The sequence below is a fragment of the Stomoxys calcitrans genome, chromosome 3 (genome assembly GCF_963082655.1).
Source record: "Stomoxys calcitrans chromosome 3, idStoCalc2.1, whole genome shotgun sequence".
In the NCBI taxonomy this organism is placed as follows: Eukaryota; Metazoa; Arthropoda; class Insecta; order Diptera; family Muscidae; genus Stomoxys; species Stomoxys calcitrans.
In genome coordinates this window covers 112,702,744-112,729,915 of record NC_081554.1, presented here as the reverse complement: position 1 = coordinate 112,729,915, position 27,172 = coordinate 112,702,744, and the positions used below count along the sequence as shown (strand labels likewise).

Genomic DNA, 27,172 nt, shown 5'->3' with positions numbered 1-27,172 from the left:
TTTCGAAGATAGTTGTGTTCTTCGATAAAGGAAATCAGCAACATTGGGAAAGATGTCCACAGACTTTTTAACAGAGCTCGTCGTAAAAAGTCGGAATTATATTGGGATGTTAATTACCCACGGCTCAAGGAATACAATAAGATTATCAGCGAGGCAAAACGTGCCTCCTGCAAGCTTTTCTGTGAACAGGTCGATAGCGTTAATGACGCCTCTATGACGAAAAAGTTTCTCTCAAAAACCTATGTCTAAACTGAAACGTAAGTAGACGACATGGGAGTGAGAGCAAAGACAACGGAGGACCTGTTGAGGCTTTTGATGAAAACTCATTTATCACAGGAATCGACGGGACTCACGGAGACACCGGTGTCTTGGAATAATGAGGTTGATCGAAGGTTTATCATAACGGAATTTGTGGTGAAGGATTCCTTGAGGAGCTTCAAACCATTTAAGTCACCTGTACCTGTTGGAATATTTCCGGCGTTACTACAAAAGGAGGCCGACTATCTGGCGCCTCATCTGGCATATACTCTGAAAGACTGGCAGGAGGCAAGGGTGGTGTCTATACCCAAGCCCGGCAAGCATGTTATGCTATACCAAATGCCTACAGACCTACAAACGTTTCGTCCTTTCTACTCAAAACCATGGAACGCATTGTGGATACCATGATAAAAAGTAGGAAATCCAGCGAACTGATCAAACAGCATGCCTATGTCAAGGGAAGGTCGGTGGATAAATAGAAGAATCCTTGGATGCCCAGATTTGCAGTTTGCATTGACATCGAGGGAGCGTTTATCAATGTGCGGACCGACACACTGATCCAACCCTTAGACCAGTGCCGGATGGACCGTTCCTTAAAGACTGGATAAACCAGCCGATACCTATAGCGGATGCTGACTGAGGAAGGAATTGAACCCGTCTGCTATGCAGACGATGTTATAATACTTCTTAGGGTTAAAGATCTGAAACAGCTATGCAGAAGGGCTGAAAGGGTCTTGCATATGGCATATGACTGGGCTATACCCACTGATCTCAATGTTAACCCATAGAAGGCTGAAATATGCCTGTTTACGAGAAAGACGAAGATGAGCCAATTAGACGCACCACGTTTCCTCAATAGAATAATTTCGATATCTGACAAGGTCAACTACTTAGGAGTGTCACATTCAGGACTGTACTGAGAAGGTTCACAAATGTTGGACACTATGCAGGCGGGCCGTAGGCTCGAAATGGGGCCAGAATCCGACGATAGTCCACTGGGTTTACAGGAGCGTTATTGGACCAATACTTACTTACGCCTTAGAAGTTTGGTGGACTGCTATGGATAAAAAGAGCAACATAGGTTCAGAGAACATCTTGTCTTGGCACAGGATAAGCGATGAGGACCATGCCCACTAGGTCACTGGAGACTATTCTAGATATCCCACCAATTAACATACCGATTAAGTGTGCGGCAGCCACTGCGGCTTTTAGACTTAAGGCGATGGGAGAATGGATTGAGGATGGGAGTAGCTCATACCATCGTGGTATAATCGAGGTGACGATAGGAAACCTGGAAGGAAAGGAAGAGATTTCCGATCGGATACCTGAGACGATACTTGAGGTCGGATACCTGAGATGATACTTGGGCTGACGAAAACCTAGTATTGCCATCTGGAAGATCATGTTACACGGATGGATCAAAGGTAGAGGACAGAGTGGGCCTGGGGGTTACATTGAGCACCCAGGGACTGAGATCTATTTTAGACTGCCTGACCATTAAACTGTTCTGCAAACAGAGATCCGGGCGATCACGGAAAGCGTGAGGTTGTGTAGTACTAACACGAAAACGTCGAGTGTGCACTTCTTTACGAACAGTAAAATGCTCATATGGGCAATAACAACCAAGACGGTAAGGACACGAATAGTCTTGCAGTGTAAGAAGGAGATTAACGCCTTCTCTGGAGATGGCACGATCCGCATCGTTTTGCTGCCGGACCATAACGAAGTAAGTGGTAATGAAAGAGCAGATGATTTGGCAGTGAAGGCCAGAAAACTGCCGTCAAAAAACATGGTTAAACCGAAGCCTTTCGGGTCGAGGCAGTCCGAGTTAGGGGAGTGGGCAACGAATGCGCATGTAACACTGTGGAACAGCTAAACAACCGATAGTACACGTAGGATTATTATTCGACAATGACATGAATCACTTTTATTTGTCATTTCTCTTCGAATACGAACAAAGTTATTGTCCTCTTCAGATTCACAGAACGACAATCACAATAAAAGGAATTTAGCCATGCTTTTTTGTTTATAACTTCGCGTTTTTTTCCAAAAACTTCAATAAATGCGCATTACATGCTTTCTTTGCCACAAATCAACTCTGATGCAAAAAATAATCGTTAGCCATTTGAAAAATTTCGATACGACAGCTTTCGAGTATGGTAATACGTTCATTCGATACGTGACGAAATCTCACTCGATACAAAAAATTTGTGCAAAATTTTGGAAAGATTGGTCAAACAATGCGCTTGCAGTGGCTCTTGGGGTGAAAATCTGGCCATATACATATATAACAGCTATATCTAAATCTGGGCCGATTTCTATAAAATTCACCAGTTATATTGAGAGTCATAACAAAATCCTTCCTGCAAAATTTCGACAGAATCGGTTAACAAATGAGCACTTTTTTGCAATATTTCTCAAAATCGGACGAACTTATATATGAGAGCTATACCTAAATCCGAACCGATTTCGAGCAATCTCCTCAGATACTGTGGTAGTCGTCGAGGAAAGCGTTTTGCAAAATTTTGGCAAAATGGGTCAATAAATGCGCTTGTTGTGACTCTAGAAGTTAAAATCGAGCGATATATTGTATATATATGAGATCTATATCTAAATATGAACCGATTTCCATAAAATTCAGCAGTGGTATTAAGAGTCAATAGAAAATCCCTCCTGCCAAATTTCGAGAAAATCGGTTAACTAATAATCTTTTTATTGCATTATTACTGAAAATCGGACGAACATATATATGGGAGCTATATCCAGATCTGAACCGATTTTTTCCAATTTCAATAGGCCGAAAAACATGCCTGTACCAAATTTTAAGACGATCGGATGAAAACTGCGACCTGTACTTTGTACACAAATTAATATGGACAGACGGGCATAGTTAAATCGAATCAGAAAGTGATTCTGAGTCGATCGGTATACTTATCAATGGGTCTATCTCTCATCCTTTTGGGTGTTACAAACTAATTCACTAAGTTATAATACCCTGTACCACAGTAGTGGTGTAGGGTATAAAAATGGCCTATAAACGTCTATAATATCCTCGGCTCCCCTTGTTATCAAAATATTTGAGCTGAGATAACAGATTACGGTAGAAATTCGCTTTTAGTGAGAGGTTGCCCATCAACAAGTTCGAAAGTGCCTGTTCTTAAGAAAAAAAATTAATGGAAGTATCGACTTTATAAGTTAACAAGTAAAAATGTGCTAAGTTCGGCCGGGCCGAATCTTTTATACCCTCCACCATGGATCGCATTTGTCGAGTTCTTTTTCCGGCATCTCTTCTTAGGCAAAAAAGGATATAAGAAAAAATTTGCTCTGCTATTAGAGCGATATAATGATATGGTCCGGTTTGGACCACAATTATATTATATGTTGGAGACCTGTGTAAAATGTCAGCCAATTCGAATAAGAATTGCACCCTTTGGGGGCTCAAGAAGTAAAATAGAGAGATCGATTTATATGGGTGCTGTATCGGGCTATAGACCGATTCAGACCATATTAAACACGTATGTTGATGGTCATGAGAGGATCCGTTGTACAAAATTTCAGGCAAATCGGATAATAATTGCGACCTTTAGAGGCTCAAGTATTCAAGATCCCAAATCAGTATATGGCAGATATATCAGGTTATGAACCGATTTGAACCTTTTTGGATAAGAATTGCGTTCTCTAGAGGCTCAAGAAGTCAAGACCCAAGATCGATTTATATGGTAGCTATATCAGGTTATTGACCGATTTGAACCATACTTGGCAAAGTTGTTGGACATCATAACAAAACACGTCGTGCAAAATTTCATTCCAATCGGATAAGAAATCAAAGGAGGACAATCAAAAGAACATGTAAGTCCTAAAAATTGTTTAAATATATATATTTTTTTCGGTGCCGCCCTTAGGGAGACACATGAAAATCTGGATTTTCCAGTAGTCGGCATTTGCGTGCAGAGTGGAAAATGCTTCTTCTGCGCCCTTCCTTTATAAGGACGATATATTAATATATTGTCCGATGTAGCCTATCATCAAGATGACCCTGTCTATGGACGAAATACTAATCTGTACTATGTTAGAGGCATCCGTGGCACAGAAGTTACTTTTCCGCTTTGAATCTCAATCTCCGGGTTCGAATCTTAGCGAGAAATCCTAATAAGATATCCCTAAACAGATATAACTACGATGCAGCCTCTCAAAATTAAAAGCTGAAACTTGGTACAGATTATTTCTTTCACCCAGTGTGGGGTTCAGTTCGATTATAGAGACCAATTTTCGAAATTCATCTTTATACAGCCCCTTTATAACCGATCACCCAGTTACCGTATTCAGCTCACAAGAGGAATATTTTTTACACAATTTGTTCAGAATTTTCGAAAAATGTGTTATATTAATTGTAATAAAACTTTCAAATGAGCAGCCTAGAAAATCGAAAACATACTGTGTTACATGATCATTAGGATGTAACCCATATACATACCGAACTATTCTGTTAAAACATCGTTTCAGACATGCCATGTTAGTGATGTTAGTTCCCGTATAAAACTCCAACCCATACAAAATAATAGGCATTAAAAAGGCACGAGCTAAAATCTTTCGCATACTTAGGGACAAATTACTGCTTATACCGTATAACCGGCATAGTGCAAAAGTAATTCTGTGTAAGATATGACTTATGTGAATACTAAAGTTTAACTTCTGGTCAATCCCTATTGTCTTCATATTGTCCACATAATTGATAACATTGCCACCAATATGGATATCCGGTACCTCAGATAAACATACATTAAAAACTATTGCTCTAGACTTATATAGTTATATTTAGGGAAATGAATTTTTCAAGACACCAATCCTCAACTCTACTCAGACATGATTGGATGTTAGCTATTAAGCCACGAATATTATCCTTTGAAGAGGAAAAAAAATGTAGATTGTCTGCATATAAGTGACAGCTGATCTCAGGGATTGTATCAAATATATCATTTATATACTGACTGAAGAATAAGAGGCCCTGAGGGACCCCCGTTTCCACTCTCTTCGTCACAGAAGCAGAAGCACCAATCTTGACAAACTGATTTCTTCCAAACAAGAATGTCTCTATTAGCGCACAGGATGTCCTAGAGAACTGAAAGATTGTAAACGGTTTATTTGAAAGTAACTCATGGCTAAGCGACTCGAAGGCTCTACCAAAATCTACAATAATATGATTAATATTGATACTTTCTTGTTGTCCGTATTTCTTCAAACCTCGTCAGTTAAATTCGTCATTAAAGTTGTAGTATTGAAATGTTTTTTGAACCCCGACTGAAACTTTGATAACTTTCCTAATACATTTTCACAGGCAACAATCTGTTTATTAATCAAAATTTAAAGAATCTTAGAACAAACCAGCAAAATACTTATAGGTCTGAAGTCGGAACAGTCATTAGGCTTACGTTTCTTGGGCACAGGAACCACTCTTGCTATTTTCCTCAACTCAGGATACACACCTGCCATCAAAATGTAATTATATATATACACCAAGTGTCTTGAAATCAATGGATATATAAGCATGAAACTTAGAAGATGTACCGTCTACTCCAACAGCATTGGATTTTATGAAATGCAATGCAATCTAAACATCAAAATCATCCACCGACTGAAAATGGAACTCATTGGAATTATCTCTTTCAGAGCTCGGGAAAATTAAAACAGGCGCATCATCAGAAGGAAATAATTGTTTAATTTATCCGCAATCTGTCCATCTAGCTCACTTGAGCTTTTAACAATACCCAAAGTCCTAATTTCTTTCCATCTACCAGAATGTGAAACAGACTCAAACAGATTTCGAAAATATACATTCCTGCGCTTCCTTATAACCGATGTGAAATCCATTGCATTCACATCAATGGCACAATTATCAAAATGAAAAGCATTATAATCCTCAATATATTTCACCTTATGTTCCGAATTACCCCGAACTGCAAAGGATATAAAGACAACCGCATGGTGCGAGTTTAATGCCGGAAATTGAACTTGCCTGCTGCATATAACCAAATTCCTATTAGATACCAGAAAGTAGTCCAATAGTGAAGTCCTATCAGTACATAAATAAAAATGAGTTGTCATTATTGGTTTATATTCCATTTGGTTGGTGGCTTTGGAGGTGGGGCGGCCCTCCAGATATCCCACCCATCTCCGAGATCTGGCGTTTTTGGAAATAGGGTAAGGGGAGGTCCGCCCATCAAAGTTTGGTTGTTAGATCTACTTCATTCTCTTGGATTTGGTGGTGGATTGGAGTAGCCAAAAATCACATTGGAGCTACATATTGCTATAGTCAATATATATGTGTGGTTTAGGGGGAGTTTATGAGGTGAGGCGTGGCTATGGCCATGAAACAGATACAGATTGGAGCCAATTTTTGCCAAAATCCACAAATATGTCTAGTAAGAGGGGTATGCAGGGCGTGGCGCCCACCCACGTACTTACAAACAAACAACAAATTTTGCCCATGAACATTTCACTAAGGAAAAGGAGCAAACTTCTCACATATCAATGAGTGCAGTCGGATTGAAGCTTTAAGCTCAATGATAAGGGGCCTTCTTTTTATAGCTAATCCCGAACGGCGTGCCGCAGTGCGACAGCTTTTTGGAGAGAAGTTTTACATGGCATATTTGCCAGCATTAGCCCGTACTTAGCCCTGAAAAATATCAGCATAGTGCTCAAATTTCTTTAATTTGAGCCCCAATTGCCATAGGTTTAGGGGGAGTTTATGGGTTGGCACGACCCCCAAACATTTGGCCTCAAAATTGGGTATCAAATTCGTTTTCTACTATCATATAACTATTATTTATCGCCATAGTATACCGGTTTGAAGGGAGTTTAGTGACAGACCCTGAAGTAATATAAACATCGTGCTAGAGCACGATAATGTCAAGCATTTTGAAGGACGCCTCGTTCAGATTCACACTAATTAATTTTTTTGTATTGGTTATCTAGGGGAGGAGAGGGATTGTCCTCTGACACTTCCTTTCATTTGAGTACAATATATTCTCGGTCATCCTACATGACAGTTTGGCGTTGCATTTATTGGGAGAAGAGGGTCGGTCCCCCCCACGCTAAGAACCAAACGACAATTTCTTTGAGTCTTTTATTGTCGCGATCTACTGTCCTGCAGAACGGTAGGACGTGGCCCAGATACTTGAATCCTTATGCCAACATTAGATTCGAATTATGTTGTCATAGACCTTTCTTTTAATTGACATATTAACCCGATCGAACTACACTTCCTATTGAAGGTTATTTAGTGGGTGGGCCGGTCCTATACTCTGTCTTAATTGTGCATGTTAGATTCGTAGTCAAGTCCCAAAGATCTTTCATTCGATACCCATTTTGTGACGATTGACATTTATGCCCCTTGTGGGGGTTTTTTGAGTTGGGGAGGCCCCGTAGACACCTTGGACCAAATTCTTATAACAGATGGGTACTCAGCTTCCAAATATCTTTCGTTTGATACCCATATTGTCGCAATCGGAAAACATGTCTTGTTGAGGGGTTTTAGGGGGTGGGAAGACGCCTCAGACACCATGGAATAAATTTTTATATCAGCATTGGACTCTACCTTTAAGTAGCTTTCATTTGATATCAATATTTTCCCAATCGGTAAATTTGTCCTGCTGGGGTGTTAGGGGGTGGGGAGTCTCAGAATTGTATTCTACTGTTAAATACCTTTTACTTGAAACCCATATTACTCGAAGCGGTAAAAGTGTCTTGTTAGGTGGTGTTTTCGGTGGTGGGTGCCCCCCGAATCTAAGGGTAACATTTTAATGAAATATTCGTACTCTACTCTCAAATACCTTTCATTTGATACCCATATTGCCCAAAGCTGTGAAAGAGTCCTCTTGGGGCTCTTTCTCTTTGATTGGAGAGAAACTTATTAGTGTAATTTGTATACCAAATTCGTACTCTGCTCTTAACAACTTGATACCTGTATCGTCCCAATCGGTACACATGTCCGTTCGGGTGAGTTTTGGGATGGGGCGTCCCCACAGATTATTTGACCCCAAAATGTTTTGCCAATTTCATGTTTTGGGGTAGCAAAAGGTGGCATACAAAATTTCGCTTAGATCGGTGCACGCATCTCCAAAATCTGGCGTTTTTGAAAATTGTGTTATAGGGGAGGGTCCGCCCCTCCTTTGGATAATAAAAAATTTAGTACCCTATTTTTTCCGGGGGCCCAAACTCTAGCATCTGTGAAAATTTCATTAAAATCGGTTCAGCCGTTTTTGAGTCTATACGGAACAAACAAACAAACACAGCGCAACAATTTAATTTTTTATAATAGACAATGGGGATCGAATGTAAAACAAATTCTTACCATTTCCAAATGTGGCATCATGAAATAAGACTGCTACGGAGACGATAGCGCACACAAATTACGGCGAGATGGGAAAATGAAGGCGCCAAAGAAACCGAATTTTCCGTAATGTTGTTTTCTTTGTGGCTCTGTGATCTGAACGAAGCATCCACTCAATTCAGTTCTTCTCCGAGCGTGCAAATGTTTGCAACGAAAAAAATCAGTGAAATCTGTGCCGTGCCATTGAATCGTGCCATATCCGCCGCAAGAGCGAAAGGGATAAGCATAGTTTTGCTAACAAGCCATTAACAAATCGAATTGAACCGTGAACGAAAAAAAATAAAAATTGATCATTTTTCCATTTGGAAATCGCAGAAAGTATCTACCTTGTGTTTCGCTTTAAATGTACTTGACAAATCTAACAGATCATTCAATTTGCGAAAGATAATCGAATATATCTTAATTGGAATACTGCGGAAAACGTCTGTTGAGTGTGTTGCAATTTCGCTCGAATGTGATCTATTTTTATAACACAGCTAATTTTTTAACGAAGGCAGTATTTTTGGTTGTAATTCCAAAATAAATTTAGTTGCTCCGCCGCTTATTTACCATTGCTAAACACTAAACGGGGAAAAAAGAAAAAGTCGGCGTGCCCATCTACGAATGAAATACTAAAACCAAAATTCCATAAAGCCCATACATATACAAACGCCAACAATCCCCAAACGGTTAAAAACGGGCCGCCGCTCTGAAACATGTCACAAATCTTTTGCATTCCCGTTCCAGGCTGAAATATCCAAGCAAAAAGTGAATAGAAAAGCTGTAATTGAATTATTGGTGTGCGAATTTTAAGTCTACTCGAAGAGTGATCAGCGAGTCAGCGTGGGTGTGTTTCGCTAGACCATAGCGCAATTAGAAAAAAGTACACTGAAAAAAAGTGTTACGCAACTCTGTTCTTTCTTTGCAAGAGACGTGAGAAAGTAGCCGCAACCACCAAACGTTAGCCAATATTTCGTCGGTGATTGTTTTCTTCTCTGTTGTTGTTGTTGTGGCGGCTGTGCTATAGGTACCCGGGCCATTTGTTGTGCGCTTTGCTCTGCGCTAGTGGCACACAAAGAACTCCCTGCAGTTAGCAGACATAGCACACTACGTCAGCAGCTAAAGCAAACCACCCAAAACACACACCCATCATCCGAAGGCTAGTACTCCCGCCTTCGCTGGCGACCCCGCCACCCCTCCCAGTCGATTGGGCGCATTTGCATTTGCCCCTTTTAAGTACATATTTAGATATTCTTGTAAGTATTTCTTTGAATTTAGTTATTTCAGTTGAGATCGTTTTTTATTTATTTCCGTCTCTTTTAATGTTAGCACCTCGGATGCTAGCATTTTTGCGGCACCGTAAAATATTTTCATACACACACACACACACGTTCAATATATGTAGTTTAGTACATACACCCTATGGATCTATGTATGTATATATGTATGTAGGTGCGGGCATCCGTGCAGATTAATATTTGTATAGGAGCACGTGTGTGTCTGTGCTGCGTATTTTCCGACAAAAATATTTGAACATACAGATTGACAAACAATAATGTGCACATACATAGCTAAAAACATTTGTGTATGTTTTCGATGCGTTTTCGAAACAGACGACAAAAATACTTTCGTAAACTTAAAAACATGCTCGCACATCTGCATACTTTCCCCATCTCAATGGCAAGCAGTTAGGACCTAAATTAGATAAATTGGTAAGAACTTTGCATTTTATCAATTGCTTGCTTCCTTTGCCAGGTGCGATCTATGCCAGGCGCGATCGGACACATAAATTGGAAATTATTCAATAGAACAGCGTTTTATGTACAATACGTACTTGCTTCCAAACAGACAAAGTTGGTTCTATTCCTACATCTTGAGAAGTAATGTAGAATAACATTGAATATGCTAAGTTAAAACGCTTCTATGGAATATAAATTTAGAGGAGAGTTATGAATGCATTGCATTTTTGGTAGTTTCAATCGGCATGAGTGTTGTATGTTCCATACACCATTTCTGGCTGTTTGAGTTAGGTGCTTTAAATGGGTTTTCGCCATACTCTTGCAAAATTTTTCTATTTATACCCTATACCACTACTGTGGTACAGGGTATTATAACTTAGTGAATTAGTTTGTAACCCCCAAAAGGAGAGATTGATAAGTATACTAATCGCCTCAGAATCACTTTCTGATTCGATTTAACTATGTCCGTCTGTCCATGTTACTTTTGTACAATACAGGTCGCAATTTTTATCCGATCGTCTTCAAATTTGGTATGGGCATGTTTTTCGGTCTAGAGACGATTTGGATATAGCTCCCATATACATGTTCGTCCGATTTTCAGTAATACTGCAATTAAATGGTCTGTTAGAAAGGATTTTCTCTTGACTCTCGACATTACTGGCGAATTTCATGGAAATCGGTTCAGATTTAGATATACCTCTCATATATATATCGCCCGATTTTCACTCCTAGAGCCACTTTATTGACCAATCTTACCAAAATTTTGTACAATGCTTTCCTCGACGACTTCCACAATATCTATAAAGTTTGCTCGAAATCGGTTTCGATTTAGACATAGCTTCCATATATATGTTCGTTCGATTTGCAGTAATATTGCAATCAAATGATCATCTGTTAATCGATTATCTTGACTATCGACATTATAGATGAATTTCATAGAAATTGGTTCAGATTTAGATATAGCTGTCATATATGTATATCGCCCCATTTTCACTTCTAGAGCCATTGCAATCGCATTTTTTGACCAACCTTGCCAAAATTTTGCACAACGCTTTTCTCGATTAGTACCACATTATCTGAGAAGTTTGCTCGAAATCGGTTTAGAATTAGATATAGGTCCCATATATATGTTTGTCAAATTTTGGGTACTTTGCAAATATTGTTGTCATTTGTGAACCGTAGATTACAGTTTGAACATATTTGCTACATCTGAAAATATCCGGCGATGTCCATCAAAAATGTTTCAGAATTAGACATAACACCCACTTTGTACATATAGGGTAGGTGTAGGATATTATAAAGTAGGCACCGCTCGACTTTTGCTTTTCCTTACTGGTTCTATTTATAGCCTACACCACTACTGTGGTACATGTTATTAGAACTAAGCGCATTTGTTTGTAACACCCAGAAAGAAGAGAAAGACCCATTGATAAGTATACCGATCGACTCAGAATCACTTTCTGATTCGATTTAGCTATGTCCGTCTGTCTGTCCATGTTAATTAGTGTACAAAGTACAGGTCGCAGTTTTTATCCGATCGTCTTAAAATTTGGTACAGTGATGTTTTTCGGCCTAGAGACGAAGCCTTTTAAAATCGAAAAAAATCGATTCAGACTTGGATATATATATATATATATATATATATATATATATATATATATATATATATATATATATATATATATATATATATATATATATATATATATATATATATATATATATATGTAAAATGGATACTTTCGGGACAATTTTTCTGTATAATGTATGTTTCGAGGACATTTGTATACTTTGGGGACTGTCCCCAAAATTTCCGTCTATATTATGGATGTTTTGAGGACACCGATACATTGGGGACACTTTTTGCTTTACGATTTTATGACTTTTTCTAGATTCTCCATAATTTTTATCACTAAAATAACACTTATTTTTCATATATACTCTTGTTCTCTATAAAAAATAAGTCGTTTTTTAAGTTTATTTTTGCTCATCGTGTTGCCAGAATGGTTTCGTGTAAAACAGTAACCTACAAAATCAACCCTGTTGTTTCAATGTTACCACCTCAGGGTGGTAATTCAGAGTATTGCCGCAATGTCGCCAAAATCACTCAGATTTAATATTGGATTAGTTCGTGTACTCGCCGCAATTAAAACAGAGCGCTGTAATGAATTCGGCTATTTTAGTGCCACGACATCTACTTTTTACGTGGGTACATTTTTTTGGGCTCATTGTAACTATAACATAGAAAGCAGCATCGCTCTGTATATAAAATTCATAGTGTGTTTGCTCGTCTGTTTGTTTGAAACTCGAAAACGACCAAACCAATGGTCGTGAAATTTCCACAGATTGTGTAAAATGGTCTGGAAGGAATAATAGGCTATATAAATTTTTGATATCGAGGTCGGGTCGGAGCCTTCCCCTTACCCTGAAAATAACCACCAAAATTAAAAGTGGATCGATTGTAACAATATTGGACTCAAATTAACGGTATTTCGGAGTAGAAAATAAAACATATTAAAATTTCAAGCATATACACTGATCGAGGCAACAAACAGTGGGATAGAACCGAAAAAAACTAGTAGGAAATATGACATATGAGAACGGATAGAGATACCTATTTGAATTTTAAAGACCAAAAATAAAATCTGCTCGAAAGTTTTTTTTGGAGAAACCCATAATACCAATTTTGGTCAGAGATAGTTTCCAAATCGGTATTTTTTAGTAAATTTTCTGTGAAGGTTACAAATATGGTCAAGCCAATTCGCATGGGACTCGCCCCTCCACAAAAACCTTGAACGAACATATAGACCGATCGAGGCAACATACAGCGGGATAGAACCGAAAAAAACTAGTAGAAAACATGCCCTATGAAAACAGATAGAGATAACTATTTTAATTTTGAAATGGTCAAGGCCCTACGTAGTGTAAGCGTTTCGCCGCAAGGCCCTTAAGTTGGTCACCTCGGAATTAGAAAAATTGTTCCGGCTGCCAAATCATCATTTGTGGTCCGACTTCTAAAATTCATTTTTTGCTGAATAGAAAAAAAAACAAATAAAGATATCTTAATAATTCTGTTTGATATTTGCAGATGTAAGTGTATTTAAAAGACCAAAATTAAATTTTGCCTGTAAGTTTTTACAGAGCTAAGATAGTTTCCAAATCGGCATTTTTTTAGAAAATTTTCTGTAGAGTCTACATATATGGTTTGGTGCAAAAAATTGTTTGCATGGGTTCAGGGGACATATGAAGTAAAACAAGTAAAAAGGCGTTAAGTTCGGCCGGGCCGAACTTTCGATACCCACCACCTCGGCTATATATGTAAACCACCTTTCATCAAAATTCGGTGAAAATTGCATACCTTATGCCCCATAGCAGCTATATCAATATATATTCCGATTTGGAGCTGATAAATACTAATAAGTAAAAGTTATTGTTCAATTGTATTGTATATAACAAAATATTGGTCTTTTTAGAAGTTATATATAAAAATGAACCGATCTGAACTATATACGACACGGATGTCGAAAAGCATAACATAAGTCAGTGTGTCAAATTTCAGTGCAATCGGATTAAACATGCGCCTTTTATGGGGCCAAGGCTTTAAATCGAGAGATCGGTCTATATGACAGCTATATGCAAATCTTGATCGATCTAGACCAAATTGCAGAAATATGTGGAGGGGCTTAACTTAACTCTTTGTCCCAAATTTCGGCAACATCGGACAATAAATGCGCTTTTTATGGCCCCAAAACCTAAAACCGAGAGATCGGTCTATATGGCAGCTATATCCAAATCTGGACCGATCTAAGCCAAATTGACGAAGGACGTTGAAGGGTCTAACACAATTCACTGTCCCAAATTTCAGCAAAATCGAATCATAAATGTGGCTTTTAGGCCTAAGACCCTAAATTGGAGGATCGGTCTATATGGCAGTCATATCCAAATCTGAACCGATCTGAGCCATATTAACGGAGGATATCGAAGGGCGTAAGACAACGTACTGTTCCAAATTTCAGCAAAATCGGATAATAAATGTGGCTTTTATGCGCCTATGACCCTAAATCGGAGGATCGGTCTATATGGCAGCTATATCCAAATCTGAACTGATCTGAGCCATATTGATGGAGGATATCGAAGAGCCTAAGACAACTCACTGCCCCAAATTTCAGCAAAATCGGATAATAAATGAAGTTTTTATGGGCCTATGACCCTAAATCGGAGGATCGGTCTATATTGCAGCTATATCCAAATCTGGACCGATCTGAGCCAAATTGACGGAGGATATCGAAGGGACTAACACAACTCACTGTCCCAAACTTCAGCAAAATCGGATAATATATGTGGCTTTTATTGACCTAAGACCCTAAATCGGCGGATCGGTCTATATGGGGGCTATATCAAGATATAGTCCGATATAGTCCGATTAACCTGCTTATGGACAAAAAAAAGAATCCGTGCAAAGTTTAAGCTCAATATCTCTGTTTTTGAAGACTGTAGCGTGATTACAACAGACAGACGGGCGGACATGGCTAGATCGTCTTAGATTTTTAAGCTGATCAAGAATATATATACTTTATGGGGTCGGAAATGGATATTTCGATGTGTTGCAAACGGAATGACAAAATGAATATACCCCCATCCGTCGGTGGTGGGTATATAAATATTTGAGCTAATGGGAATCTAGGCTTTGCATTTTGAGATCTCGAGGGGGTTTCCAATTGTTTAATAAATAAATGGCCTATCCTAAAGTAACTTAAGCACCCGTTTAGGTTGACAAAGCTTGTTCAAATTTTACTTGAAAATTATCCATACTATTTCCTCGTTACAAAAAAATATATTGGTATTTAAGCTATTTTTTCAATTAAGAATAAATAATGAAAATACTTTGTTGGCCAAAAATGCAAAAAACACTTTTTGCGCATTCTGTGATTTTTAAGCTGTATAACTTTTAACTGAATTATCGCATGTGGACACTTTCTGCAGCAAGTCATTTTAATGTTACTACCTCAGAGTTGATTTTTGCACTAGTTCAGAGTATCGCCACAATGTTGCCAAAGTCATACAGATTTAATATCGGATTAGTTCATGTACTCGCCGCATATAAACCAGAGCGCTATAACGAATTCAGCTATTTTAGTACCACGACATCTACTCTTTAACGCGGGTCAATTTTTTTGGGCCCATTATAACTATAACATAGAAAGAAACATCTCTCTATATACAAAAGTCATAGTGTGTTTATTTGTCCGTTTTTTTTTGAGATTTGAAAACGACTGAACCGATTTTCCTTAATTTTCCGCATACATACATTTTTAATATCGCTACATACATTATTAATATCGGAAGCGGGTCGGAACCTTGCCCCAAAAATAATTACCCTAAATTAAAAGTGGATCGATTGTAACAATATTGGACTCAAATTAACGGTATTTGGGAGTATATGAAATTATATGAAATTTTGAAGCTAATTCGCATAGGGCTGGCCCCACTATAAAACCCCCGACGGACGTGTAGACCGATCGAGACATCAACACAGTAGAAAATATGCCATATGAGAACAGATTCAGATAACTATTTGAATTTTGTAATGGTTAGAGCTGAAGTGATATCTAGATAATCTTCAAAATTTCAAGGCCCTAAGTTGTCCAAGCGTTTCAAATCATTGTGACCCGTCAAATGTCATTAGTGGCCAGATTTCAAAAATTGTTTTTGCTTGATAGGGCTCAAAAATTCTAAATAAAAATCAAATAGAGATATCTTAATAGTTCTTTTTGGATATTGCGGATAAAAGTGTATTTAAAAGACCAAAAATAAATTCTGCACGAAACTTTTTACAGAGATCCACAACCATACCCATACCCATTTCGTGCAAAAATAGTTTCCAAATCGGTATTTTTTAGTAAATTTTCAGTGGAGGCTATAAATATGGTTTGGATCAAAAAATTTTGTGCATGAGTTTAGGAGACATATGAAGTAAAATATATTAGTCCTGTGGGGGACTTAACTTTATATTGTGAGAACTCGCGGGGTTTTTCTAATTGTTTTGATAAAAACTTGCCTATTTTGAGGCATATATAGCACCAGTTTAGGTTGACATATTTTGTTCAAGTTTCACTTAAAACGTATCTACAATATGCTTTTTTAATAAAGACTAATTAATGAAAATACCTTTTTTTGACCAAAAAAATCGCAAAAAATCACATTCTTTGATTTTAATTTTAAATCCACCAGTTCAAATCATGCATCAAAATGAAAATAAAGCTAACAAGTAAAAGCGTGCTAAGTTCGGCCGGGCCGAATCTTATATACCTTCCATTATGGATTGCATTTGTAGAGTTTTTTTTCCCGGCATCTCTTCTTAGGCAAAACAGGATATAAGAAAAGATTTGCTCTGCTATTAGAACGATATCAAGACATGGTCCGGTTTGGACCACAATTAAATTATATGTTGGAGACCTGTGTAAAATGTCAGCCAATTCGAATAAGAATTGCACCCTTTGGGGCCTCAAGAAGTAAAATAGAGAGATCGATTTATATGGGAGCTGTATCGGGCTATAGACCGATTCAGACCATAATAAACACGTACGTTGATGGTCATGAGAGAATCCGTCGTACAAAATTTCAGGCAAATCGGATAATAATCGCGACCTCTAGAGGCTCAAGAAGTCAAGATCCCCAGATTTGAACCATACTTGGCACAGTTGTTGGATATCATGACAAAACACGTCGTGCGAAATTTCATTCCAATCGGATAAGAATTGCGCACTCTAGAGGCTCAAGGAGTCAAGACCCAAGATCGGTTTATATGGCAGCTATATCAGGTTATGAACCGATTTGAACCATACTTGGCACAGTTGTTGGATATCATAACAAAACACGTCGTGCCAAAATTCATTCAAATCGGATAAGAATTGCGCCCTCTAGAGGCTCAAGAAGTCAAGACCCAAGATCGGTTTATATGACAGCTATATCAAAACATGGACCGATATGGCCCATTTACAATAGCAACCGACCTACACTAATAAGAAGTATTTGTGCAAAATTTCAAGCGGCTAGCTTTACTCCTTCGGAAGTTTGCGTGTTTTCGACAGACAGACGGACAGGACGGACATGGCTAGATCGACATAAAATGTCACGACGATCAAGAATATTTATGCTTTATGGGGTCTCAGACGAATATTTCGAGTAGTTACAAACAGAATGACGAAATTAGTATACCCCCATCTTATAGTGGAGGGTATAAAAATCGTTCAAGTTACTCTAAACAACACAAATATGGCTTGTATGTAGAAACGTTCTGAGTAGGTATAACCTCAAAAATGTCAAGCTTTACGATAGAGCTGTCAGTTGGGAGATTACACCTGAAATATAAAAGACAACCCTCGTATGCAACAAGTGATGGGAACGTGGTCTGAAGAAAGGGCGTTTGAGTGAGTCTCTAGATGAGATATTGTTGGAATAGAATTCTGGGCGAATCGTGTAGTATTTGGAGGATAATAAACATGTATATAGGACTGATTTTGATATTTATAAAGTACGTTCCCAGCGGTGTTATTCATTACACAATTCCAGCTTGTATGTTGTGTGTTAAAGTCGCCAAAAATTAAAACATCAGTCTTTTTGCTATTTAACTTTATTAAGTCATCTTTAATGTGGGGTATAAGCAGATGTTATTATAACATTGTTCCCATTAATTAAATGTTTCTTTAGCCAAAAAATTGTGCTCGACAGCTTTTCTAATTCCAATGAACACAAAGCCACCATGAGTTCACCGATTTTGTAGCCTTCCATCTTGAATTTATGATGAGGTTTGAGAAATGTTTCATTTAAGAGAAAAACATATGATTTTGTTGTAAAAAGCAAAATTCAGCTACTTAATTGCTGAATTTTGTCGTTATGCCTTGGCAATTCCAGTGTATAACATGAATCTGATTTATGTTGAATAAAATAAAAGTTGAATAAAATAAGAGTAAAAGTATAAAGCATGACGCAACATCATTCCTAAAACTCTGAATTTATCATACCTATTCTGCACTGTTGTAGGCGATCAATAGCTTCAAAGTAAATATCATCATAACAAATTCATCATCGTTAAGTCGTCTACATCGTCTACTTGACTGCCTTGACTTGTAACGTTAGAGTATAGGTTGCAATTGCCAAATGGTTGAGTACTAAAATTTCTAGCTGATTGACGGCTAGCTGTTTGAACATATGGGGTTCTTAACCCACTAAATTTGAACCACGCTTTGTTCTAGATTAACATGTTGGATTATCAACAGCTGATCGAGAAGACAAACCTTTGTTTTTGTAACCAGCTTGAGGGAAATCATCTTGTTCTATGTAATATTCATACACACATCGTGTACCACAGGAAATTTTGTTCGTAACTCGATTACGCATTTGCATGTAATCTTTTCTACATGGACATTTTGGATCATCAGCATTATGGTTCACATTATTTAGGTTTCTCTTGGAACAGTTAAAATATTTGTATACAACAGGACCATCGCGTTGAGTCTGATTTAAAGTACAAACTGGGAGATCATGGTTACCGGCTCATGCAGGACAGACAGCTGTTCGGTGACAATTCCTAGAGCCATGACCAAACATTGCACATTTCGCAAATTGTGTGGGACCTTTGTTATTTTTAATTGGGCCACTTCACAACGATTCCATAGAAAAATCTAATTGTGCGAATTTTCTTTTTTGGAATTTGATGACGGCCGAATTCAATCATATATATCTCGTCGTCTTGAAATTGCTTTTGTTCCGATAGATTTTTTTTTTGGAGCTAGTACTGCGACCCCAACTAAGGATTATTTTAGAAAAGATCATAGTTTGGCCAAAAAAAATTGGTGGAAACTTATCTCTTTTTATAGTAATTTCACAATCTCTTTACTTGCTGATTCCATATCTTCTATATCGAGCGCTTGATATCGATTGGCCGAATCGAGAACTGTAGCATTTCTTAGATATTTGAAAGGCGTTCGTTGGAAATAAACGCAACTCTACGTTTATTATTTCTTAGAAATACCATAATTTAATATTTTAAGGAAAACATTTTTAGCGCAGAAAAATTAACATGTGGTATCAGCTGATTACCAGAAAGGACTGTGATATTTTCATTTAAAATTCAGATGTTCCATTTGAATTTCAGTATCCCTCACTTTGAAGTGTAATTAAGAAAATACCAATTGAAATTTAGAATTCCGTTTGTAATTCAGAAATTTCATTTAAAATTTTGAAATTTCATTTCAAATTCAGAAATTTCATTTGAAATTCAGAAATTTCATTTGAAAATCAGAAATTTCATTTGAAATTCAGAAATTTCGTTTGAAATTCAGAAATTTCATTTGAAATTCAGAAATTTCATTTGAAATTCAGAAATTTCATTTGAAATTCAGAAATTTCATCGGAAATTCAGAAAATTCTTTTGAAATATAAAATATTTAATTTGAAATTCAGATACTTTATTTGAATTTCACAAAATGTCAATAAAAAATTCCGAATCTTTCAATTGAAATTTAGAATATTTCAATCGAAATTCAGGCTATGCCACTTTCAAGAGTAATTCAAAAACTAACAATTGAAATTCAGAAATTAAATTTATAATTCAGAAATTTTATTTTAAATTTTATTTTGTAGTTCAGAAATATTCTTTATATTCAGATATTTCATTTAAAATTTGGAATATTCCAATTGAAATTCAGAGTACTTCAATTGCGATTCAGACTACTCCACTTTCAAGTATAATTCAGAAAATACCATTTGAAATTGAGAAATTGCGTTTATAATGCGGAAATTTCATTTAAAATTCATATATTCTATTTGAAATTCAGATATTCCATTTGAAATTCAAACCACTCCACTTTCAAGTGTAATTCAGATATTCCAAGTACCAATAGCAATTCAGAAATTCCATTGTTAATTCAGAAATTTTATTTGAAATTCACATATTATATTTCAAAATTAAAAATTTCATTTCATATTCAGAAAGTCCATATAAAATTCGGAGTATTTCAATTAAAATTCAGATACTCCATCCGACATTCGGATATTCCATGTAAAGTTCAGATTTTATTTTTAATTCAGAATATGTTTTTTTGAAATTCAGAATATTTCAGTTGAATTTCAGAATATTTGAATTAAAATTAAAAATATTTCAACATAAATTCAGCTTACACAACTTTGAAGTGTAATTCACAAAATATCAATTGAAATTCAGAAACTCTATTTCTTATTCAGAAAATTAATTTCAAATTCAGATATTTTATTTGAAACTCAGAAATTCTATGTGATGTTCAGACACTCCATTTCAAATTCAGAATATTTATTATTATAAGGGGCTATGTTTTAAAAGCTGTGGGAAAGTTTTTTTAAAAAAAGTTCAGAAAAAATGCATTAAATCTTTACTTGGGTCGTTAGAACGGTCCATATAATTTATTTCATGCAAACCTTGACCGTGGCTGCGCCTCAAATGGTTCATCCGCTTAATCTAATTTTGGCATACTCTTTCCAACATTTCGGCCGGTATCTCACGAATAAATGATTTAATGTTGTCTTAAAATGCGTAAATTGAAGCGGGCCTGTCTGTATAGACATGAGCTTCAATACGGCCACACAAAAAAAGTCTAGAGGCGTTAAATCGCACGATATAGGCGGCCAATTGACCGGTCCCGAACGTGAAATAAAGTCCTCACCTAACTTGCCTCTCAATAAGTCCATTGTTACGTGTGCACCGTCTTGTTGAATGGCACCGTCTTGTTGAAACCATGTGTCATGCAAGTCAAGCTCTTGTTTTTGGGCAAAAAATTTTAGATATCGTCTCACGGTAGAGCTCACTATTCACATGTACGTTGCGATTCGCATCATCTTTGAAGAAGTACGATCCAATGATGCCACCAGCCCATAAACCGCACCAAATTGTGACTTTTTCTGGATGCATCGGTAGCTCTTGCAATGCTTCTGGCTGATCTTCACTCCAAAATCGACAATTCTGCTTATGAACTTTTTTAACAGATAACTTTTTTTGATAATAAAATTAAATAATTTGCAAGCGTTGTTTGTTTGCAAGACGATTCATGGTTAAATTGTAGACCAATCTGAAGATGTTTGACAGTGAAACAAAACACGAAATGTGCGTGAGCAGTGAAAACCAGTGTTGTCGAAAAGATAATAGCTAAAAAATCACCATTTATTATATGAACGATTGAATTTCAGATATTTTGAGTTTCAAAATATATTAATTGAAATACAGATATTCCATTTGATATTCTATTCCAGATATTATATTTTATAATTTCAATTAAGATTGCGATATTTTTTTTAAATTCAGAATGTGTTTATTAAAACTCAGACATTCCATTTGAAATTTCAATTAGAATCCAGAATATTTCAATTGAAATTCAGACTCCATAAAATACCAATTGAAATTGAGAAATTCAATCTGTAATTCAGAAAGTTCATTTGAAGTTCAGAAATTCCGTATGATATCCATACAGTCCTTTTGAAATTCTGAATAATTCATTTAAAATTCAGATACTTCTTTTGAAATTCAGAATATTTCAATTCAAAGGTAGATACTTTATTTGAAATTCAGAATATTTTATCTAAAATTCAGAATATTTCAGGTCAAATTCAAAATATTTTAATTCAGACTGGGGTAACTTTCAAATGTAATTCAGATTAAACCAATTGAAATTGATAAATTCCGCTTAAATTAAGAATTTCATTTAAAATTCAGGTAGTAAATTTGAATTTCGGAAATTCCGTATGATATTCAGATATTTTATTTGAAATTCAGATACCTTATTTGAAGATCAGATATTTTATTTGCATTTCATAAATTCCATTTGAAATACTAAAATTTTTCAATTGAAAATCAAATATTCCATTCGAAGTTATTCAGAAGATTCCAATTGGAATTCCGACTACACAAATTTTAAAAGTATTTCAGAAAATACCAATTTAAAAATTAGAAATTCCATGTGGTGTTCAGACACCCCATGTGAAATTCATATATTTTATTCGAAATTCAGATATTGTATTTGAAATTCAGATATTTTATTTGAAATTCAGAAATTTATTTGAATTTCAGAATATGTAAAATGCAATTTAGATATTCCATTTGAAATTCAGAATATTTCAATTAAAATTGAGAATATTTCAAGTGAAAATCAGACTACACCACTTTTAAATATAATTCAGATATTCCAAGTACTAATTGAAATTCAGAAATTCCTTTTGTAATTCAGAAATTTCGTTGAAATTGAGATATTTTTTTTTTTTGAAATTCATTTCATATTCAGATGTTCCTCTTGAAATTCAGAAAACTTCTTTTGAAATTCATATACTTCATATGAAATTCGGAATATTTCAATAGAAATTCACTTATTTCATTTGAAATTTTAAATATGCTAATTAAAATTTAATATTCCATTTTGAAATTCATCATATTTCAATTTAGAATATTTGAGTTGAAATTCAGAATATTGCAACGAAATGGTGTGGTCTGACACAATTTTCAAGTGTAAGTCCGAAGAAACCAAATATAATTCTGAAACTGCATTTATTATTCAGAAATGTCATTTGAAAGTCAAAAATTCCGTTTTATATTCAGATATTCCACTTGAAATTCAGAATATTTAATTTGAAATCCGGACATGCCATTTGAAATTCAGAATATTTCGATTGAAATTCAAATATTTAATTTGAAATTCAGATTATCTATTTGAAATGCAGAATATATATTTGAAATTCAAAATATTTTAATTTGACCTCACATATTTTATTTGAAGTCCAAAATATGTTGATTGATATCCAGACATTTCATTTAAAATTCAGCAAATTCAGAATATTTATTTTGAAACTCAGAATATTTTAATTGAAATTCAGACTACACCAATTTCAAGTGTAAGTCAGAAGAAATCAATTGAAATTCAGAAATTCTATTGGTAGTTTAGAAATCTCATTTGAAATTTAGATATTTTATTTGAAATTCTGAAATTCCATTTGATATTCAGATACTCCATTTGAAGTTCATATACTCCGTTTGAAATTCAGAAATTTCAACTGAAATTCAGATATTTCATATATCTTAATTCGGAATTCATAATATATCATTTGAAATTCAGTTCAAGATATAAGAAGTCTTTCATCGAAGTCTCCTGTGGTAAAAAATATACTATTCAAACTAATATAAATGTAAAATCTATATACCGGTCTTAATGGCAGCTATATTCAAAAGGCTACACAATGTTGGAGATGGCGAAAGAGACAAAATTAGACACGCTGTATCTCTACCTATATTATAGTTTTTGGCCAACAATAGCCTGTTCCTGAAAGCTAAGGTCCTCATTTACAAATGTCTAGAACATTTCGTAATACTTTAACAAATAGATAAGACGTTGAGAACTTATTTCATTTTTTTAATACATCGCACAGTGGGCCAAGCGGCGAAAAAAATAGAAACAAGTCCACAACTTTTTTCCTGTTGATCTGAGCAGCAAAAAAATTCATTCACATACAAAATACGCATTTTATAAGCCTTAGATTTTTAGAGAATGCTTTAAATGGCAGCAATACCAATCAATAAAATAGTAAGCTTATAAAACGCGTTTTTTAACCGATTTGGATGAAATTTGGAACGGCGAGACCTATCTACAACTGTGTCGAATATGGTCCAGATCAGTCCAACCTCTCCAAAAAAAAAAGATTTTAACACCGAGTTTAGTTAAGTTTCGAAGCTTGGGAATGATTTATACATCTATTAAAATAAGGTCTATTGCGTAAATAATGCGGTCGGTTTTTATGTGTAATGATGACGGCAACAATAAAAAAATTGGAAAATTTAACGTTTTTCAAAAATTGACTTTTGTGTCGCCAGTTACATAAAATCGGATAGGATAGAGATATATTCATGATTCTTGTTGTGTTTTCTAGAAGGAGTGATGCAGAATTAAAGTTCCTTACATATGTATAAAGGGTGATTTTTAGCATTATCTTTTTGGCAACACTGCATATCTTTGGCAACGAAACAGCTCACGCACGTTTCGTGTTTTGTTTCACTGTCAAACATCTTCAGTTTGGTCTATAATTTAACCATGAACCGTCTTGAAAAAGAACAACGCTAGCAAATTATTGAAATTTATTATCCATGCTCTATTAAGAAGGTTCATCGTGCGCTTCTTCCATTGAGCGACGAAGATAATTTTTGGCTCAATAGGTACGTAAATAAGCAGAATAGTCGATTTTGGAGTGAAGGTCATCCAAATTCATTGCAAGTGCTACCAATGAATCCAGAAAAAGTTTATGGGCTGGTGGCATCATTGGACCGTACTTCTTCAAAGATGAAGCGAATCGTAACGTAACTATGAAAGGTGAGCGCTACTGTGAGGTGATAACCAACTTTTTTGACCAGAAATGCATGAGCTTGACTTGCATGACATGTGGTTTTAACAAGACCGTTCCACATGCCACACAGCACGGGATTTTATTTCACGTTCGGGACCGGTCAATTGGCCGCCTATTTCGTGCTATTTTACGCCTTTAGACTATTTTTTGTGGGGCTATGTTAAAGCTCATGTCTATACAGAAAAGCCCTGTTCAATTGACGCAATGGAAGACAACATAGAAGCATTTATTAGTGAGATACCAGTCGAAATGTTGGAAAGCGTATGCCAAAATTAGGACTAAGCGGATGGTCTATTTGAAGCGCGGTCATGGGCGACATTTACATTAAATTATATGGATCGTACTATCGATTCAAATAAAGATTTCAAGAATTTTTCTGAATTTTATGTTTTTTTTTTGGGAAACTATGCTCTTAAAAAATCACCCTTTATGTGCAATAAAATGTGACGTAGTACTTGGTTTTTAGCATTGACAATTTATTTATAACGTATTTTGGTTACCACGGCCTCATTTATGGCTGGGTTATGGCGAGACATTTCTTAAATTGTTGGATACATATTAACATTCAAGTTAAAATAAAAAAATCGCCGTGAAACTTTTGGAAACTTTTGTAATGTAGTAAAAACAAGTAAGGACGGTCTAAAGTCGTCCAAAAACGACGTTTTGGTACCATACACCACATGGGGTATGCAATATAGGCGAAGTCTTCGAAATTTAAATTTGCTTACAATTGAAGTGACGAATTTCGACCAAACTTTTGTTTGGAAATTCATTAATGCAAAATCATTAATGCGATTGCAACGGCCCAAAAACTGAAAATAAGGAGATATATATATCTAAATCTGAACCGATTGTTGTTATATTTACTTGTGATCCGAAGAGTTGGAATTAACACAAATAATCGAATTATTGCTGTATAAGTCAAGATTGGACAATACTTTATATGGGAGCTATGCCTAAATCTAAATCAATTTCGAACAAAATCGGCACACATAGTAAAAAAACAGTCATAAAAGTATGCATTGTGCCAAATTGTGAAAAAATCTGTCAAGAAATACGCTGACCATGGCCTTAAAAGTAAAAATCGGGTGATACATATATATGTTAACTATATCTAAATCTGAACCGATTTATTTAAAACACAACAACATTGTCAGGAGTTATAAGGAAAAACTACTTGCCAACATTTTGGGAAAATCGTATAGCAAATGACCACATTATTGCAACATTATTCGAAATCGGACGAACATATATGGGAGCTAAAAAAAATCTGAAATCTGAACCGATTTTAATAAATTAAAATGCATGGATGGACAGACGGACATACCTAAATCAAATCAGAATGTGATTCTGGGTCGATCAGTATGCTTATCAATGGGTCTATCTCTATTCCTTCTGTGTGTTAAAAACAAATTCACTAAGTTATAATACCCTGTACCATAGTAGTGGTGTAAGGTATAAAAAATGGCCATATTGCCTTTAAGATAAAAGGGTGGTTTGATTTTGAAAAGAGTCAAATTAGCATTTAAAACTTTTCTAATTGGCTCCGCTTTATGAAAATGGAAAAGAATAATGTTAATGATTTGATAACCAAAATTTACGAAAACTTCAAGTAAATAGGAGTATCTTTTATGGAAAATTTTGCTAGTTTTAGAAAAACAAAATGTTTTTCATGTTGAAAACGATGCCATATTTAAACCGCTAAATATATTGGAATGATTATTTATTTTATTTTATTTTATCTATACTATACTGGCACAATTTGGGTGAAACTTTCAGTATATAGCTAAGAAATTGACGGAGTTATAAAGAAACAACACTGAAGAAACCGGTGCAAAATTTTCACATTTTACAACTAAACTGTTCATATCAGAGTCCTAAACCATGCATATTGGTACAGTAGATTAAAAGTTATAAATCTTGAAAAGTTGGAGAAGTGGAAAATGGTTAATTTTGACACCCTGCATCTCACCCTGTTTTAAATATATTGACCTACATTTTCCATTTTCCTGAAAGCCTATGTACTCTTCTACAAATGTCTAGAACATTTTTTACCGCTCAGATCAACAAATAAAAAGTTGGTGATTTATTTCCATTTTTTTTCCGCTTGGCCTAGTGTCCAACGCCATCTTGCGTTTAAAATTATCCATAAAAGACTTTTTCGATAGAGAAAGGTTGAAAGGTAGAATAAATTATAACGCAATGTTGATAATACAATGGCTGAAAACTTGACTAAATGGATATGCAATGATGTATGGTTGCAGACTCGACTAACTGATAACGCAGAGTTGATTTTTTGAAAATCAGAATGTATGAGTGAAAGGTGGCAAATTTTTCACTTGTTTATAAAGTGTGTACATCGAGGACATGTCCCGGAAGTAAACATTTTATATAA

At 35.6% G+C, this 27,172-nt stretch overlaps 1 protein-coding gene across 6 annotated transcripts in view; it reads left to right on the top strand.

Moving 5' to 3' along the window:
• Window positions 1-8,752: 8,752 nt before the first annotated feature.
• LOC106094615 (trichohyalin) overlaps window positions 8,753-27,172 on the top strand; it is a 100,314-nt gene continuing 81,894 nt past the window's right edge. For 5 of the 6 annotated variants that reach the window (XM_059364864.1, XM_059364865.1, XM_059364866.1 and 2 more), the window contains exon 1: window positions 8,753-9,882. The gene's annotated coding sequence lies outside the window, so the exon portion shown is untranslated. The remainder of the gene's footprint in view (window positions 9,883-27,172) is intronic. The other variant, XM_059364867.1, reaches the window with a different exon arrangement.